At 51.8% G+C, this 15,640-nt stretch overlaps 1 protein-coding gene across 8 annotated transcripts in view; it reads right to left on the reverse strand.

The window, feature by feature from the left end:
• Window positions 1-13,811, reverse strand: part of Arhgef10l (Rho guanine nucleotide exchange factor 10 like) — a 130,541-nt gene extending 116,730 nt beyond the window's left edge. For 4 of the 8 annotated variants that reach the window (XM_075944730.1, XM_075944728.1, XM_075944725.1 and 1 more), the window contains exon 1: window positions 13,162-13,292. The gene's annotated coding sequence lies outside the window, so the exon portion shown is untranslated. Of the gene's footprint in view, window positions 1-13,161; window positions 13,293-13,499 lie in introns of those variants that run through there. The other 4 variants (XM_075944724.1, XM_075944726.1, XM_075944731.1 and 1 more) reach the window with 4 other exon arrangements.
• Window positions 13,812-15,640: the final 1,829 nt, after the last annotated feature.

Raw genomic sequence — 15,640 nt, forward strand, 5'->3', positions numbered from 1 at the left:
TGTTCTCCGACTCCCAGAGGGAAGTAGTTATGCTTCCGCTGTCTCTCCAGATCCTAGAGGGTCCTCAGCACACACTGGGAGGCCAAGGAGCTGTGTGGTGGGTGGATGGTAGACGGATGGATAGATGGGCGGCTAGATGGTGGATGGATGGATGGATGGATGGATGGATGGATGGGGTATGGATGGGTAGGTGGGTAGGTGAATGAGTGGATGGAGGGACAAAATACTACATAATGAATGGGTAGATGGATCAGTGGATGGATGGAAGTGTGGGTAGGTGGATGGAAGGGTAAGTGATGGATGGATAGATGAGGAATGATAGGTGACTGGATGGATTGTGTTTAGGTGTGTGGATGGGTTAAAGGATGAGTGGTTTGATGGTGGATGGATGAATGGATAGGTAGATAATGGATGGATGGATAAGTGGGTGGGTGGGTGGGTGGATGGATGGATGGATGGATGGATGGATGGATGCATAGATGTCAAGACAGCTGAACAGCCAAGAGAAAAAAACAAATGACAGGAACGTATAATAAGTGTTTTTGGAGCCCTACTCCAACCTGGAATGTCCTAGAGCTCAGATGCCCAGGGATTCCAGCCGTGTCCCAAGTTTCAGTCTGACTCAGACATCTTGCAGACACCTGTTTCCCCATCCGGCTTAGACCTCCTCTGTGATCACCCCGCCTCCATCACCAGACACAGAATAGGCAACACCGCAGGCTGTGACTGGCCCAACAGTCACGTTCTCTAGGTTATCCTTCATAGATCTCAACACATACTTACTAAACTTAAGACAGACAAACAAACCAAATATCTGGGAGCTTTGTAAACCCAGGCCCAGCAAGATCTGCTGGCCCGGGCATCTCTATGGGTGCCAGCAAGGTCTGCTGGCGCAGGCATCTCTATGGGTACCAGATCTGCTGGCCTGGGCATCTCTACGGATGCCAGCAAGGTCTGTTGGCCCAGGCATCTCTACGGGTACCAGGTCTGCTGGCCCAGGCATCTCTACGGGTACCAGGTCTGCTGGCGCAGGCATCTCTACGGGTACCAGATCTGATGGCCTGGGCATCTCTATGGGTGCCGGGTCTGCTGGCCCAGGCATCTCTACAGGTGCCAGCAAGGTCTGCTAGCCCAGGCATCTCTACAAGTACAAGTCAAGCACCGGCGTCCTGTCCAGAGCCATCAGCACTGTGTTGGCACACCAGGCACATACCCAAGAGGAGCCCCAGGAGGCTGCTGCAGAGAAAGGCAGCTCAGAGCAGGGCCCCAATGTGTTCTCGCTCACATGACAGTCACTCTGCCAAACATTTCTAGCTCTGAGGGTCCCAAAGCCTTCTCCAAGCATGTCCCTAAACTGCTGGCCTCCGACCCACCTGAGTACCAAGAGAAGCTTCACGTGCAGATTCTGGTCTGGGGCTGACCTCAGTGGCAGAGCAGTAGCTAGCATTCACCAGCATGGGAAAGAGAGCAGGGTTTGGGGGCTCCAGCCCCAGAGCCGCCCCCCCAAAAAAATCACATCCCAAACTCCCCCCAATTCCTCCCTAAGAGGCCTGTGGATCAGCAGGCCATCAAGGGCCCCACTTAACACACACTCAGGTCAGAATTCTGGCTCATGGGTCCTGCAGGGCTCAGGACCATCGGCTTACACCTGCCGCCTTTGCACACAACTGGCCCGCTATGAGAAAGTTCCTGGTGCAACATCCAAACCTAGGAATCACTGGATGAGTCCTCCTCCTGATCTCCTTGTCTGCCCCCGCCATGAGCCAGGTTACCCCAGCCATCCCAGCCAGACTGCCTTCCCAGGCAACCTGTAGTTGCAGTTATAGGACCCATGTTCAGGGAAGTGACATTAAACAACCAAGGAGCAGAAACAGACTGAGAGTAAGAGTTCTGCTGGTCCCAGGTTGTCAAAGCTCAGAGGGATGTCCCCAAATGCCACGAGCAATCGTGTCTGAGTTAAAGGTGTCAACAGTTCTGAAGAGTCATGCACATCTGCATGTACATTTGGGACAGCATCTGTGTCCTGCCATAAATTACAAGCTGCTCATGTGGAGAACGGAGGCATCGGAGGCCAAGAACAGGGAAACCACAGCAGAATGATGTCTGTGGTAAAGGCTCTGAGAAGCCCTGCAGCTCTAGAGCCTGATGAACACAAAGAGACTTGTTGACTGGGAAGAGTTCCAAGTCCTGATAGGGTCAGGGATAGATAGTGGGAGAGGTGGGGCTAGAGAGTGGGAGAGGCGGGGCTAGAGAGTGGGATAGGCGGGGCTAGAGAGTGGGAGAGGCGGGGATAGAGAGTGGGAGAGGCGGGGATAGAGAGTGGGAGAGGTAGAGCTAGAGAGTGGGATAGGCGGGGCTAGAGAGTGGGAGAGGTGGAGCTAGGGAGTGGGCGAGGTGGGGCTAGAGAGTGGGAGAGGCGGGGATAGAGAGTGGGAGAGGCTGAGCTAGAGAGTGGGAGAGGCGGGGCTAGAGAGTGGGAGGGGAGGGGCTAGAGAGTGGGAGGGGAGGGGCTAGAGAGTGGGAGGGGAGGGGCTAGAGAGTGGGAGAGGCGGGGCTAGAGAGTGGGAGAGGCGGGGCTAGAGAGTGGGAGAGGTGGGGCTAGAGAGTGGGAGAGGCGGGGCTAGAGAGTGGGAGAGGTGGAGCTAGAAAGTGGGAGAGGTGGGGCTAGAGGTTCACAACTGTCTCCAACTCCAGTCATAGGGGATCTGATACATTGTATACACATGGTGCACAGACATACATTCAGACAAGCACTCATACACATAAATTAAAAATAAATAAAATCTTAAATAACATATTTTTTTCTTTTCTTTCGGTTTTTTTTTGGGGGGTTGTTTTTTTTTTTTTTTTTTTTTTTTTTGGTTTTTTGAGACAGGGTTTCTCTGTAGCTTTGGAGCCTGTCCTGGAACTAGCTCTTGTAGACCAGGTTGGCCTCGAACTCACAGAGATCTGCCTGCCTCTGCCTCCCGAGTGCTGGGATTAAAGGCGTGTGCCACCACCACCCAACTTCAAAATATATTTTTAAATGGAATGAGAAATTCTACATGTTCAATCTGCTCATCTCACAAAAGAGGAAATTGAGGCTTAGGGAGAAGTTGAGGGGTGGGGACAAGACTACCCATGCTCTCCTGGATGGTTCACAGTGGGGTATGAACCCAGATGCCCAGCTCTAGGCTTCTAGCATACACCCTTCCTGAGGCCCCTGGTAGTGAAAAGCCCAAGACTGGGAACTGGGCTGCTGGGATCCCCAGCCTGGTCTACCTGACTTGAAGCAGACTACAGCTTCAGGATGAAAATGGAACAACTGGAAAGACTAGGTGTCCCTATGTGGGTAAGTGAACATCAAAGTCCCCCCAAGATCCTACCCAGATGACATGCCGGCAGGGGAAACACAAGCTCGAATAAACTGAGGCTGGCAGGGACCCTTCGGGTTTCGAGGGAGGGCTCCAGAGTCACATGGGACAGCATTCACATCCCCTGTGGCTTTGGGCTGATGCTCACCCTTCTCCTCGTCTATTCACTGGAGATAAACAAGCTGGCACATTACATATAGAGCAACAGAACCAGAAGCAGATGAGCCGCAGTGCACGTGGTTAGGACTCCAGGCTTGCAGGCCATGTTCATGTGACCCCTGCTTTGGGACTCCAGAGAGGGGGAGACCCTTGCTCACAGATGCTACACTCAGAAAAGGCGGGGCTCTAAAGCTGTCTGACATCTCTCGCAGTGTCCCCAATATGAGGCATGGGCCTGCCATCTATGAAACACAGCTCCCCAATGGGGCCGCCTCCCTCAATGGTCTCATGTGACCTGTGTTAATTGAATCCTGGACCGGACCCACGTGCTTTTCCCAACACTCCAAGGAAATGGATGCTCAGAAAGCTTTCACGCTGACCAAGTGGCTCCGGGAAGCAACACACCCCGCTCCTCATCTCCAGAGGCCCTGAGACTACAAAGACAAAGTTCAAAGCCACAACATCTGTCCTGGGAGCCCCTCCCTGGGGTGACTCAACCTCGTGCCTCTGCCCTGAGATGGCTTTTGTTTCATCTACCCTGGTAGGCTCTGTGACCTTGAGAAGGTTACTTAACCTCTCGGAGTCTCTCAAACCTCTTCCAGGAGAAATTAAATAAGCAGAGTTTGGGAAACATGAGGAGGCAAGCAAGGTTTAGATGCTGGGTAGTAATCAGGGCCTCGGATAGGCTCCAAAGGTTCAGACACTGGGCTAATAATCAGGGGCTCAGATAGGCTTCAACCTGCTTCCTGTTGTCGCCAGTCCCCTTCTGACCCAGGATGTCCCTGGGATAGAAAATTCTGACTAACCCAGGACAGAAAATTCTGGTTGTGTTATCCCTGACCCAAGCAGCTTCAGGGCTCACAAACCTTCAAGGTAAGTCAGAAGATTCCCATGACAGGCTCGAAGTCCCCAGCAGCATTCTCCTGCCTCTAATCCCTCCCTCCTCTAGTCTAACTTTTCCACTTGTCTGCTTCAGCCAGCCCCTCCTCCCTTTCCCTATGTTGGGTGGTGACCTGCCTGCCTCCCCCAAAGGCTGGAGGTGCCTACATCCTACTCAGCTGGGCATCTTGGCAGGTGTCAAAGAGGAACGCAGAGGCAGACAGATGAAAACCGCTACACGCTTCTGGCATCCTCTTGGCAAGACTGAAGGAGGTCATTGAGGTCATGGACACAGCAGCTGGCCTGCTGAAGAGCCACCCTCCCTCCCTCCTACCCTTCCTCCCACACAGCTGGGCATGGTGGGAACCTTTCTCCTGACTCCACTGGCTCCACCTCCACCACCAGAATCACAACCACGCTTACACTTCTGACTTACGGTTGATCTTCACAGAGTTCTGCACTCAACCCCATACCCTAGAACGGCAGGGTAGGTTCCTCCCAGTCAGGCTCCCTGGCTCTTTTGTGGCCCCTGGACAGCCCCCACTGCTTCCACTGCACCGTCCAGCCCGGATGTAGCACTTAAGTCTGACCCTCCACAGGTGCCAATACACCAGCCAACCTCTAAACGTGACCTCCTCCTGAACTAATCCTCAGTTCCGCCCCGCCCCTCCCCAGCCATTCCCTGACTCCCCACAAACTGGCTCACTTACTGACACTGCCAACAACCAGGGATACAAAAGAAAATTCTAGAAGTCACCTGATTCCTTCCCTCCCTCCCTCAGCCCTGCACATACACTCCTAGCTTGCAATTCTAGCTGATTCTATCTCAGACATGTAACCCTAATCCCACACTTATCCCAGCTCCCTGGCACAACCCCACGCATACCCTGCTTCCCTCTGGCCCCAAGAGCCCACTACCTCACCCCGCAGATTGCTAAGATCTTCCTCAAGTGACCTTGGCAACTCAGGGGGCCTGAGGCAAGTGGAGCCAGAGGAGGTGTGCTAGGCGCACGGCTCAAACCTTCCTGATCCCCCCCCCGTCGGCCTTCTCCATCTATTTATCTCCTCCACTGGCCTGGAAACTATGGATTCCCTACCCTGTGCCTGGCCCTCAGCCCTAGATACTCAGGCAAATGGCCGCAAGTCATGGCCCTGCAGATAAATTACCTGCAGACAACCAACTGCTTAACAGATCTTAAAGGTCAGGGGGGTGAAACCTAGCAGCCACTCTGAGGTTGTTGTTAGCTCTGGAGAAAGACTGTGAGACCTCAGTTTCTCCCAGTTTCCTTTCTCTCCCACACACACGCCCACTATGATGACGCCGTCATCAGAGTCAAGACGATGCTGGTTCGATACCTCTGAACACCTAGAAGTCTGGGTCATAGATGTCTTCATTAACCTCGGGTGCTCCGTTACAGTACCAGAAAACGAGGAGGAAATTCATCAACCCTTGGAGAAGATCCACAAGGAAAGGGTGACTGTCTGCCTACTCCTTGTTGTTTTACTGTTTTTTTTTTTCTTTTTTCTTTTTTTTTTTTTTTTTTTTGGTTTTTCGACCTACTCCTTGTTGTAACTGAAGGGGATGAGAGTCCATGACCCCAAGGCTAGCATGATGGCTCAGCATATAAAGGCACGTGTCACCAAGCCTGACCGCTTGAGTTCAATCCCCGGAACCCAAGTGCCGGAAGAAAAGAACTGCCTACTACAAGTTGATCTCTGACCACCACAGGAGCATCACATCACATACTCGCATGCACACACACACATGTGCGCGCGCACACACACACAGGCACACAAAATAAATGCATGTAAAGCATGAATAAAAAGAATGCTACCTCAAAATATGTTACTGTGGCATAAGAATCCTTTTGAGCTAAAGGCCCTAAGCCAGCAGCAGGGACAGGAATGCTCTCTGCCTGCCCCCTTCTGTCTAAAAGCAGGGTCCACGTTTTCCTTTGTGATTGGGACATAAATCCTTCTCAAACAGGAAGAGGAATGTTGCCTACTGAACATCTGTGATGGGCCACCTTGATTGGCAACTGAACAGGATTGTAGAGAATCGTGGGAGCCACAGGCCAGGGCCTACCCATGAGGGTGTTCCCAGGCAGGTTAACTGAGGCAGGAGACCCACCCTGCATAGCGGCAACGCCTCTCAGGCGCATTAGAAAACATAAAAGCTGAGTGGTAGCAGTCATGGCTCCCTGCTTCCTGACTGTGGATGCGCTAGGGCCAGCGGCCTCACGCGCTTGCCACCATGATAAGCTGTGCCCTGATCCGTGAGCCCAAATACACCCTTCTTCCGCAGGCTGCTTTTGTCAAGCGTTTCCTCACACGGACAGGGAAGTGGCTGATGTGGCCCCACTTTCCAGCCATTTCCTAGCCATTTTCCCAGGACTGATGTGTTCAGTCACCTCAAAGTTAGCCTTCTCTGTTGACGTGGGATGTCAACTTCTTCGGGGCTCTCACCACTGTTCTGTGACACCCTAAAACAGCTTTTAAAACTTAATGTTAAAATAAAAAGGCTATCTATAGGGCTGGAGATGTGGTTTAGTTCCAAGGCCCAGGTCCCTTAATGCAGGCGTGGTGACACACACCTGGGGAGGTGGAGCTGGGGGGGTGTGGGGGGGGGAAGAAGTTCAAGGTCACTCTAGGTTAGTGAGTGGAGCTCTCGGCCAACGTGGGCTACAGGAGACCCTGTCTCCAAAATTGAAATTAAGTTATTTAAGAGGCTAGACTCAGCTTAGCATTTAGGAGGCTGAGGCAGGAAGAGTCTTATGAGTTTGAGGACAGCCTGGGCTATGTAATAACCTTCAGGTCAACCTAGACCATATAATAAGATACCATCTGAAAGAAATCACTATCAAATAATATGCAGGGCCAGCAAGATGCCTCAGTGGGTAGAGGAACTTGCATCAAGTTTGGTGACCTGAATTCAATCACCAGGACCCACAAGGGAGGAGACAACTGACTTTCTGCAAGCTGTCCTCTGACCTTTACACACTCAACTTAGTACACACACACACACACTAATAAATAAATAAATGTAATAAAAACTTCATAAACAAAAGTATGCCTTCTCTCTTATTAATCTGCCTTTTGACAGTTTAATTCTCAGGCCTTAGGACAGACCCCGAAAGTGTATAGCAGTATTTCCTCACCCATATAACAAACAATCGCCCAAGCTTGCACTCAGCCTGGGGCGCTGTCCTGGGCACCTGCATTTCTCTTGTTAGGCCCCCTCACCCTGAGACCCCAGTGCTAGGATGACGCCGCAGAAGACAAAACGAAGGAGTCAAGAGAGTTACCCAGCAGTGAGCAGCAGACCCCTCCTCTCCAGAGTCAGCACAGACCTGATGCATTATGGGTTCTACAAAGCCCAGGCCAAAAGAGCAAGCGAGTGGCTGCCTGAGCAAGTGGTACCACCACCCTGTCCAGAGAGTCTGGAGCTGGTGCAGTAAAGCGCTATTTTGGACTTCTTCCACATTTTCTTCAATGGTCATGAAACACATGTGTCTTAAAAGTAAAGGGTTGGAGAGATGGGTCAGTGGTCAAAAGCACTGAATGCTCTTGCATAGGACCTAGGTTCAGTTCCTAATACTACCTAGGGGCTCACAACTATCTGTAACTCCAGTTCCAGAAATCCAACACCCTCTTCTGACCGCCACATATATTCCAGGCACACACGTGGTACACAAACATGCAAGCAAACACTCACACACAGTGAAATAAAAGGAATGATTTTAAAAATTAACCAGTCATAGTGACACACACTTTTTATCCTAGCACTCAGGAGGCAGAACCAGGTGTATCTCTGAGAATTCCAGGGCAACCGGTCTGAATAGCAAGTTCCAGGCCAGCCAAGGCTACATAGTGAGACCCTGTCTCAAGAAACAAAAATAATAAAAGTAAATTAAACCCTTAGGTGATGAGAATTTGGGAGTTTCTGGGATAGATCCAGGTTGGAGATGTTTTCTCTTCTCTTCTAAGACTGTTATTTTCCTACTTGATTTAACCATTGTTTTCCTATGGAAATTGAATAAGATCTGCCCTGATAGCTCCCTCCCTCCACCCACTCCAAACAAGGAGGAGGGGGAGGAGGATGAGGCTGTCTTCTGTGCTGATGGATGGGATTCAGGAAGCATGCCAAGCATGGGGCTTTTGGGATGGACTTTCACTAAGAAATACCGGGTAAGAGGAGCTCACCTTAGACTCTCGGTAGGCAGATGCCACCATGTGCTGGTACCATCACAGGCTGGCTCACTGCAACCCACCCACTGTCCTGGGTGGAGACATGCCTATCAGGGGGAGGGAAAGCCTAAGACCATCTCTCAACCAACCGACAGACTCAAGGCAAGATGCAGGCAGGAGCTGGGACCAGGTGTAACTAGAGGCCATCTGTATGAGCCGACCATCCATCTTTCCATCTCTGCATTATGTGTGAATTGCCAGGATATCAGCAGGTCAGCCCTCAGTAAAGAGCACAGCAGTGTTCTGGGGCACAGGGTGGAAAAGCAGTGCTGGGGGCCAATAGAATAGGCTCTGGTCACCTCCAGCTCCCAGCCACATGGCCCTGGCCTCGCCACGTGGTAGAGAATAGAGACAGCAACAGGTCTGCCTCTCAGCTCAAGAGGGCTGAACATGCTCTCTGTGCAATGATAGGGTGCCCACCACCCCACAAACTCACTGCAGCTCACCTGGCACTGCACTGGGGCTGTCCCTATGAACACTAAAGCTGTTCCCAGTCTCAACCAGAGCCACAGGGTGACAAGCCAGCAGCAAAAAACCTGGATCTTCCCAACATGGGGAAGGGTGGGGGAGGGGTCTAGATATCTAGAGAGCTTTTTTCCTCCCCCACATCCTCCGCAAAAGGAAAAGAAACCCAGAGCAAAGGTGGGAGCAGAGGAGAGTAACACAAGCTATATAAGCTGGCATGGTGGTACCCACATCATGTTACCCGGCCAGATCAAGATAAATGTCACAGAACTGGGCAGGTGGATCTCTCCCCCACCCCCACCCCTTCCTCCTTTTCTCTACAGGACCAGAAAAACTGACAGAAGTAATTTCTGTCTCTTGTCCTGGTTTAGGCGGGTAACTGAGAATATGCTGTTTAAAGGCGCTGTGTCGATTTGACTATCTGAACCAGCAGGTTTTAAGTGCTATCCTCTTAAGCCTGCACCTGAAGCTAGGCACTCTCATCCCATCAGAGGGAACAGCACCTGGGAATTGAGCGACAATGACGGTCACGAGTATGAGGCCAGACTGAGCTGTACAGCAAAGTTTGTCTCAAGTGAAAATAAGACATGGGGCCTGTCTGGATGCTCTCCCCACTTACGTGCCCAGTAAGACTGAATAACTAATTCATTATGACCCCCTAAGACCTAAAACAGCAGCAGCAGACCTGCCAGGGAATCAGGGAGGGGGCAATATGAAACACTTCAAGACATACAAGGAAGAGCGCAAATCCAGAACAAGGCCTGACGGATATGGTCTGCAGGCATCCTTTACGGATGGATACCCAGGAAGATGCCATAACTCCAGACCTGAGGAAGATCTGGTACTGCCTGCTCTGTCACAGACCTGTAGACTCCCAGTTTACCTGAAGCCAGAGCCACACTGAAGCTGCTTCTGCTACAGAACCTTCCAGAACCTGTTCCAAGGCTGTTCTTTCTTCATGCTGTACTGGACACATTCCCCCCACCCATACACATACCGTGCCCATGTTCTGATGGTGGTTTTGTTGAATGACCAGTTTGAACATCTCTGGAACCTAGCAAGGAATTCTGTGTGATGGTACAAGCCACTGTTCAAAGACCTAGCCCATACTCAGTAAGCTGTCATTCCTGAGTCCCAACCAGAGGTCATAAACCATCTAAAAGCCAGGCTACAAAGTCTCAGAATCTGTCCAGGAGGGACATGGTCACCAGAGCCTAAGTCACCCTCAAGCAGTTTCGGCCACACAGATGATCTGAGCATCATCGTGAACTACCTGGCATGTCTGTCACTTTGAGAGCTCACTCTCCTTCTCAGTGCCTAGTTCACTCTCTCTATAGCCTGTCAATCAATAGCAAAGCTGCTCTCAATAAGACAAATCTCATGTCATTCTCCTCCCCTTCTCTTTTGAGACAGGGTCTCACTATAGATATAGAGATAGAGATAGAGATAGAGATAGAGATAGAGATAGAGATAGAGATAGAGATAGAGATAGAGATAGAGATAGAGATATATCCAACTGACCTGGGACTCACTACATAGACATGGTTAGCCTTGAACTCCCAGAGATGCACCTGTCTTGCAAGTGCTGGGATAAAGGCATGCATCACCACACCTAGCCTTGACTCACAATTTTTTAATCTTTGTGTGTGTGTGTGTTTCTTTGTATCTGTATGATATATGTGTACGATCACATGTGTGAGAGCAGCCACGACCATGCCACGGCATATGTGGAGGTCAGAGGACAACCTCAGGCGAGGTCCTTGTCTTACACTTTGTTTGAGACAGTCTCATTGTTTGTGGCACCATATGCCACCTCCAAAAACTCACCTGTCTCCCTCGACCTCCCGTCGCAATTCTGGGAATTCAAACGTGGGTCCCTAGACTTGGGCAGTAAGCGGTTTACCTACCAAGTCATCTTCCCAGCCTCTCCCATGACTCTGTATAATGGATGTTTAACAATCAGCTCCCAAGACTCAGCCTCCAGCCTCATGCCTCGAGACACGTTAACTCCAGCACAACACTGCTCAGAGCTCTGTACAAACCTATGAGGACAGACAATTCCTGGGAACATACTCAGTTCAGGGACCTTAAGAAAAGTGGCCCTGCAGACCTCCACCAAGGCAGAGACTGGGGTGTTCTCTGAGGACACCAGACAAAAAGCTGGGTCTGAGGGACTCTAGGGAGGTAGGAAGAGAACCCTGGGACACTGATCATTTATGAGTTTGAATCTGTGGAGACTCTGGATCTCTTGGGGACAAGGAACTTGGGACAAGGTGAGAACACAGAGGTCTGACATACCAACTTGCAGAGGCCAGAGAGGATGAGGAGCCAGGAAGCCTGGGGGAAGCCCCTGCTCCTTTACTGACTTAGAGAGGCCTCAGGCTGTCCCTTCATTGCTACTGGCTCAGCCTCCTCATCTGTAAAACAGATTGTCTACCCTGCCTAATTACCAGGGTTGTTGTCAAACAAAGAGATAGTGGCTGTGAGAGTACAATATAAACCTAAGCTGTTATTACCAGTCTGTATAACCACCCTCTTTATCTTTTCAATTTTATCTGAGATCATTATATTCTTGCCACTCCGTTCCTTCTTACCACAGAAGCTTCCAGGACTCAGCTCCTCACCCAGCCCTCCAACTGGCAGATACTATGTCTGTTCAGGGGTCCTTCCTTTTCTGATAGCCTGGTACCCAGGCCCCCAAAAAGGCCCAGCAGCTTTGCCCAGTTTGTTTGCAAACACCAAGCAAGTGTTCTACCACTAAGCTACATTCTCAGCCCCCTAAAGCTAAAACTTGAAACAGTAAAGTATAGGAACCAGCAACCATCAGCTGACCACTTACTATGTGCTAGACAGTGTTGCAGGCTGGTGAGCAAGAACACACATAGCCCGTGCATTCAAAGGCTTCCAGATGCAGAGAAACCTCTCTGCTTGGGACAAGACTCCCAAAAGCATGAGAAAACCTGCTTGGCTTGATGGAAAGGAGGTACCCCCAAATAAGAACTGGAAGAGGTAAGGAGTGAAACCCATTTGTAGACAGAGCAAGGCTGGGGCCAAGGGGGAGGATCCTAACCTCAGGCAGACAACTGGGATGGAGGTGCGGAACAAGGGCGCCTGAGCTTTGCCTGGGATCTTCAGGCCGTGCTCCTCACCCTGAGTGCCCAGCCTGGACCCCGTGGAAGCCCATGCTGTGTGGACAGGTGGACAGTTTGGTGTTTCAGCTCCAATCCACAGCCCCGCAGGGCTGGGCTGCATGTATTAATGAGCCTCCACAACCTGCTTCCCCCACATCCAAAGAGGAACAGATGGGACCTGGGGCAGGCTGGGCAAGGACTTCTCTAGGGGGACTCCAAGGCCTTTGAAGCAAACACAGAGATCCAAAGCCCTCCAGAAATGAGATCCGCAGAGTACCACCTCCCTGCATTGGGCTTAGCCAGGGTCTTCAGGCTCTTAGCGCCAAATGACTCCCGCTTTCAGTAACACAGAGATGCTGGCTCCTCCCCTACTTTAGACCCGGGCTCCCTCTCACAAGCCACCCCCAAAACTGGTCTCCTCCATTTAGAGAGCCCACTGGACTCCTATCTCAACCCAAGGCCACCCAGGGCTCTGTGCCCATGGCCTGCTGCTGACCCAGCGTCCACTCCTCCCACGCTCCACTCCTGCCGGAGGCCTGGCTGTCCCGCCTCTGGGCAAGGACTCAAGAAGAGAGAGGCTAACCCCGAACAGAAGCCACACCGCATTACCTGACTTCATGCAATCTGGGGACCCCACACACCCAAGGTCAGTGGGGCGTGGGAGGGGCACAGAAAAGCACAGTGGAGAGACAGGGTGAGGATGACACAGAGCTTGGAGCGGGGTCCAGAGAGAGAGAAGAAAACAGACAAGGCACAAAGGCCGGTCAGGACTCAGACAGAGGGACACTCAAGGGGCACAAAAGGACACAACCAAAAGACGGACCCGCGCTTACAGGACTGGAGACTGTTTCCAGAGGCACTTGGGAAACCCCGACACACAAAGCAGCCAGAGGCCAGGAGCCCGGGCCTGGGCAACGCGCACTCACCGTCCCTGCCGCTCACAAAGGCTCCGCGCCACCGCGCCTCCCAATCCCGCCGCGGGCGCCGGTGGCCGGGCCGAGCCCCGCGCCCCGCTGCAGCCCCGGCCCGCGGCCTGCAGCCGCTGCACGGCCCGCCCCGCCCGCCCGGTCCCGGGGCGCGCGGCTGAGGTCACCGCTTAACCCCTGGTGGCCTGGCTTGCACGCGGCGCCCCTCCCAGCTCCCCTAACAGTGATTCCGGAGGGAGGCGGGGCTCGACTCTCCACCCATTCTCCTCCCTCTTCGGGAAACTGAGGCTGGGGGTGGAAAAACCCCCAAGCAATACCAGGGACTCACACACACAGACCTCCGCCTTCCCGGTCTGGCACCGGACGCCCCTACACACCACTGCGCCTCTCCGCTGCAGCCCCGGGAAGGATCCTGAAGACACCAGGCTCCTTTAAATTCCCCCAGCATGGCCTGGAGGTCCCTGCAAGGGGTGAAAGGTGCATGGGCCTATCCTCATGGAAACTGAGACCCATGAATGTGTCCCCATGCAGACCCAAGACCTCTTGTGGCTGCTCTACTTCCACAAGGGCTGGGTGCAGCCTGGAGTCTGGTAGCAGCTGGGCAGCCCCAGGTACCCGTGGCTTGCTCAATGAAGGGCTTTGACATCCTCATCACCCAACCTTAGATACAGCCCCATTTCCCAGGACCAAAACAGAGGCTCAGAAATGGGAGTCATTCGACAAAATCCACCAGCCCCCCCAGCAAGGAGGTGGTGAAGCTGGGCTCCCAGTTCTCCATCCTTGCTTGCCTCAAGGCTGCCAAGTGCCGGCTACTCCCTTCCAGGATCCCAGAGAGGGCCTCCGGATATGATGTAATTAATTACAGTTATCAGGTCACTAATTAAGATTACCCGTTGTTATTTAACACTCCCAGCTACCTCTCTACGTGAGAGGTAATTCACACTCGGGCTTATCAGCAATTATTCCTGGGTTAGCAGTAATGACTGAAGGGTTCAAGTGCAAAGTATAGGTGGAAAGCATTGCCTAACGGTGTTTGTGGCCACAAAACCAGCGGGAAGGCATCTTGCTGTTGTTACTGATGGTGGTGGTGGTGCTGTGTGTGTGTGTGTGTGTGTGTGTGTGTGTGTGTGTGTGTGTGTGTGTGTATTTGTGCCGATATTGGATATCTTACTCAATCATTCTCCATACCTTTTTAAGAGATTTTTGTTTTTAATTATGTTATGTGTATGGGTCTTGTGCACGTGAGCGCAGCCACCCACAGAGGCCAGAGACTTCAGATCCCCAGGGAGCTGGAGTTACCAGCAGTTGGGAAGCGCTTAACATGGGTTCTGCGAATCAAACTCGGTCCTCCAGAGCAAGACTCTCCAAGCCACTTTATTTGCAGAGGTCTCGCACTCAATCTGGAGCTTGCCCATTTGACTCAATTGCCGGCCAGCAAGCTCTAGCAATTCTCCTGTCTCTGCCTCCCAGTGCTGTGATTACAGGATCCTGTCAATGCACCCAGCTTTTGATATGACCACTGGGGATCCAAGCTCAGGTCTTCCTTGTTTTCAAGGCAAGGCCTTTACTCACTGAGCCATCTTTTCGGCTCCTTAATTGTTTTATTTTTTTTAATGCCCTCTATTGGGGCTGAGGAGATCATTCAGTGGTTAAGAGCACTTGTTGCTCTTACAGAAGACCTGGGTTCAATTCCCAGCACCCACATGGTGACTCACCATCATTCATAACTCCAGTTTCAGAGGACCCAAAGTCCTCTTCTGACTTCCTCAGGCACCGGGCATGCACAGGGTAAACCTACATACATGCAGGCAAAACACTCGGTCATACGCATAAAATTAAATTAATAAATCTAAGGAAAATTAAATACCGTCTTTTTATAAGGTGCCTGCCTTGAGGGCTACCAAAGAAGAAAGGAACCAGAGGGGCCCAGACCCTGCCTCCTTGGCTCTCAGACTAGGAAGAGACACCAATAAACAGACTAAGTATAGACAAGTCATTGGGCTGAACTCTCTGAAGTCACCAGAGAGTCCTCACTCTGGTCATTGGGTGACAAATATTTGCTGAACACTTGCTATCCCCCCAGGCTCCATTTGGAGAAGATAGGAGACTTCCAGTCGCTTCCCTGGGGGAGCTTCCATGCCAAGGGCTAATGTACGGCAGCCAGAAGAACAGGGGACTGTTCCAAAAGGCCATCAGAGCAAGAAGAACATCAGATGTTCAGAGTGACCCCGAGCTCACAGTGTAAAGACCAGAATGTGACTTGAGGGGCCTGTCATAGCCAGAACCAAGCACATGGGCTGGGTGTCTCTTCTCAGCTTTTCCAGATCTGTCCCAGCCTCCTTCGGACTCTTGAGGCTGTCAACCCCTCCCAGAGCTATACCAAGACCCAGAATCCCTAGAACACCTGCCTTGCACTCCCAGCATGCAGCTGTGAGCAGGATGCGGATCTGATTTGATGCTAGCTGGAGAGCACTGTGGT

The sequence above is a fragment of the Microtus pennsylvanicus genome, chromosome 13 (assembly GCF_037038515.1).
Source record: "Microtus pennsylvanicus isolate mMicPen1 chromosome 13, mMicPen1.hap1, whole genome shotgun sequence".
NCBI classification, from domain to species: Eukaryota; Metazoa; Chordata; class Mammalia; order Rodentia; family Cricetidae; genus Microtus; species Microtus pennsylvanicus.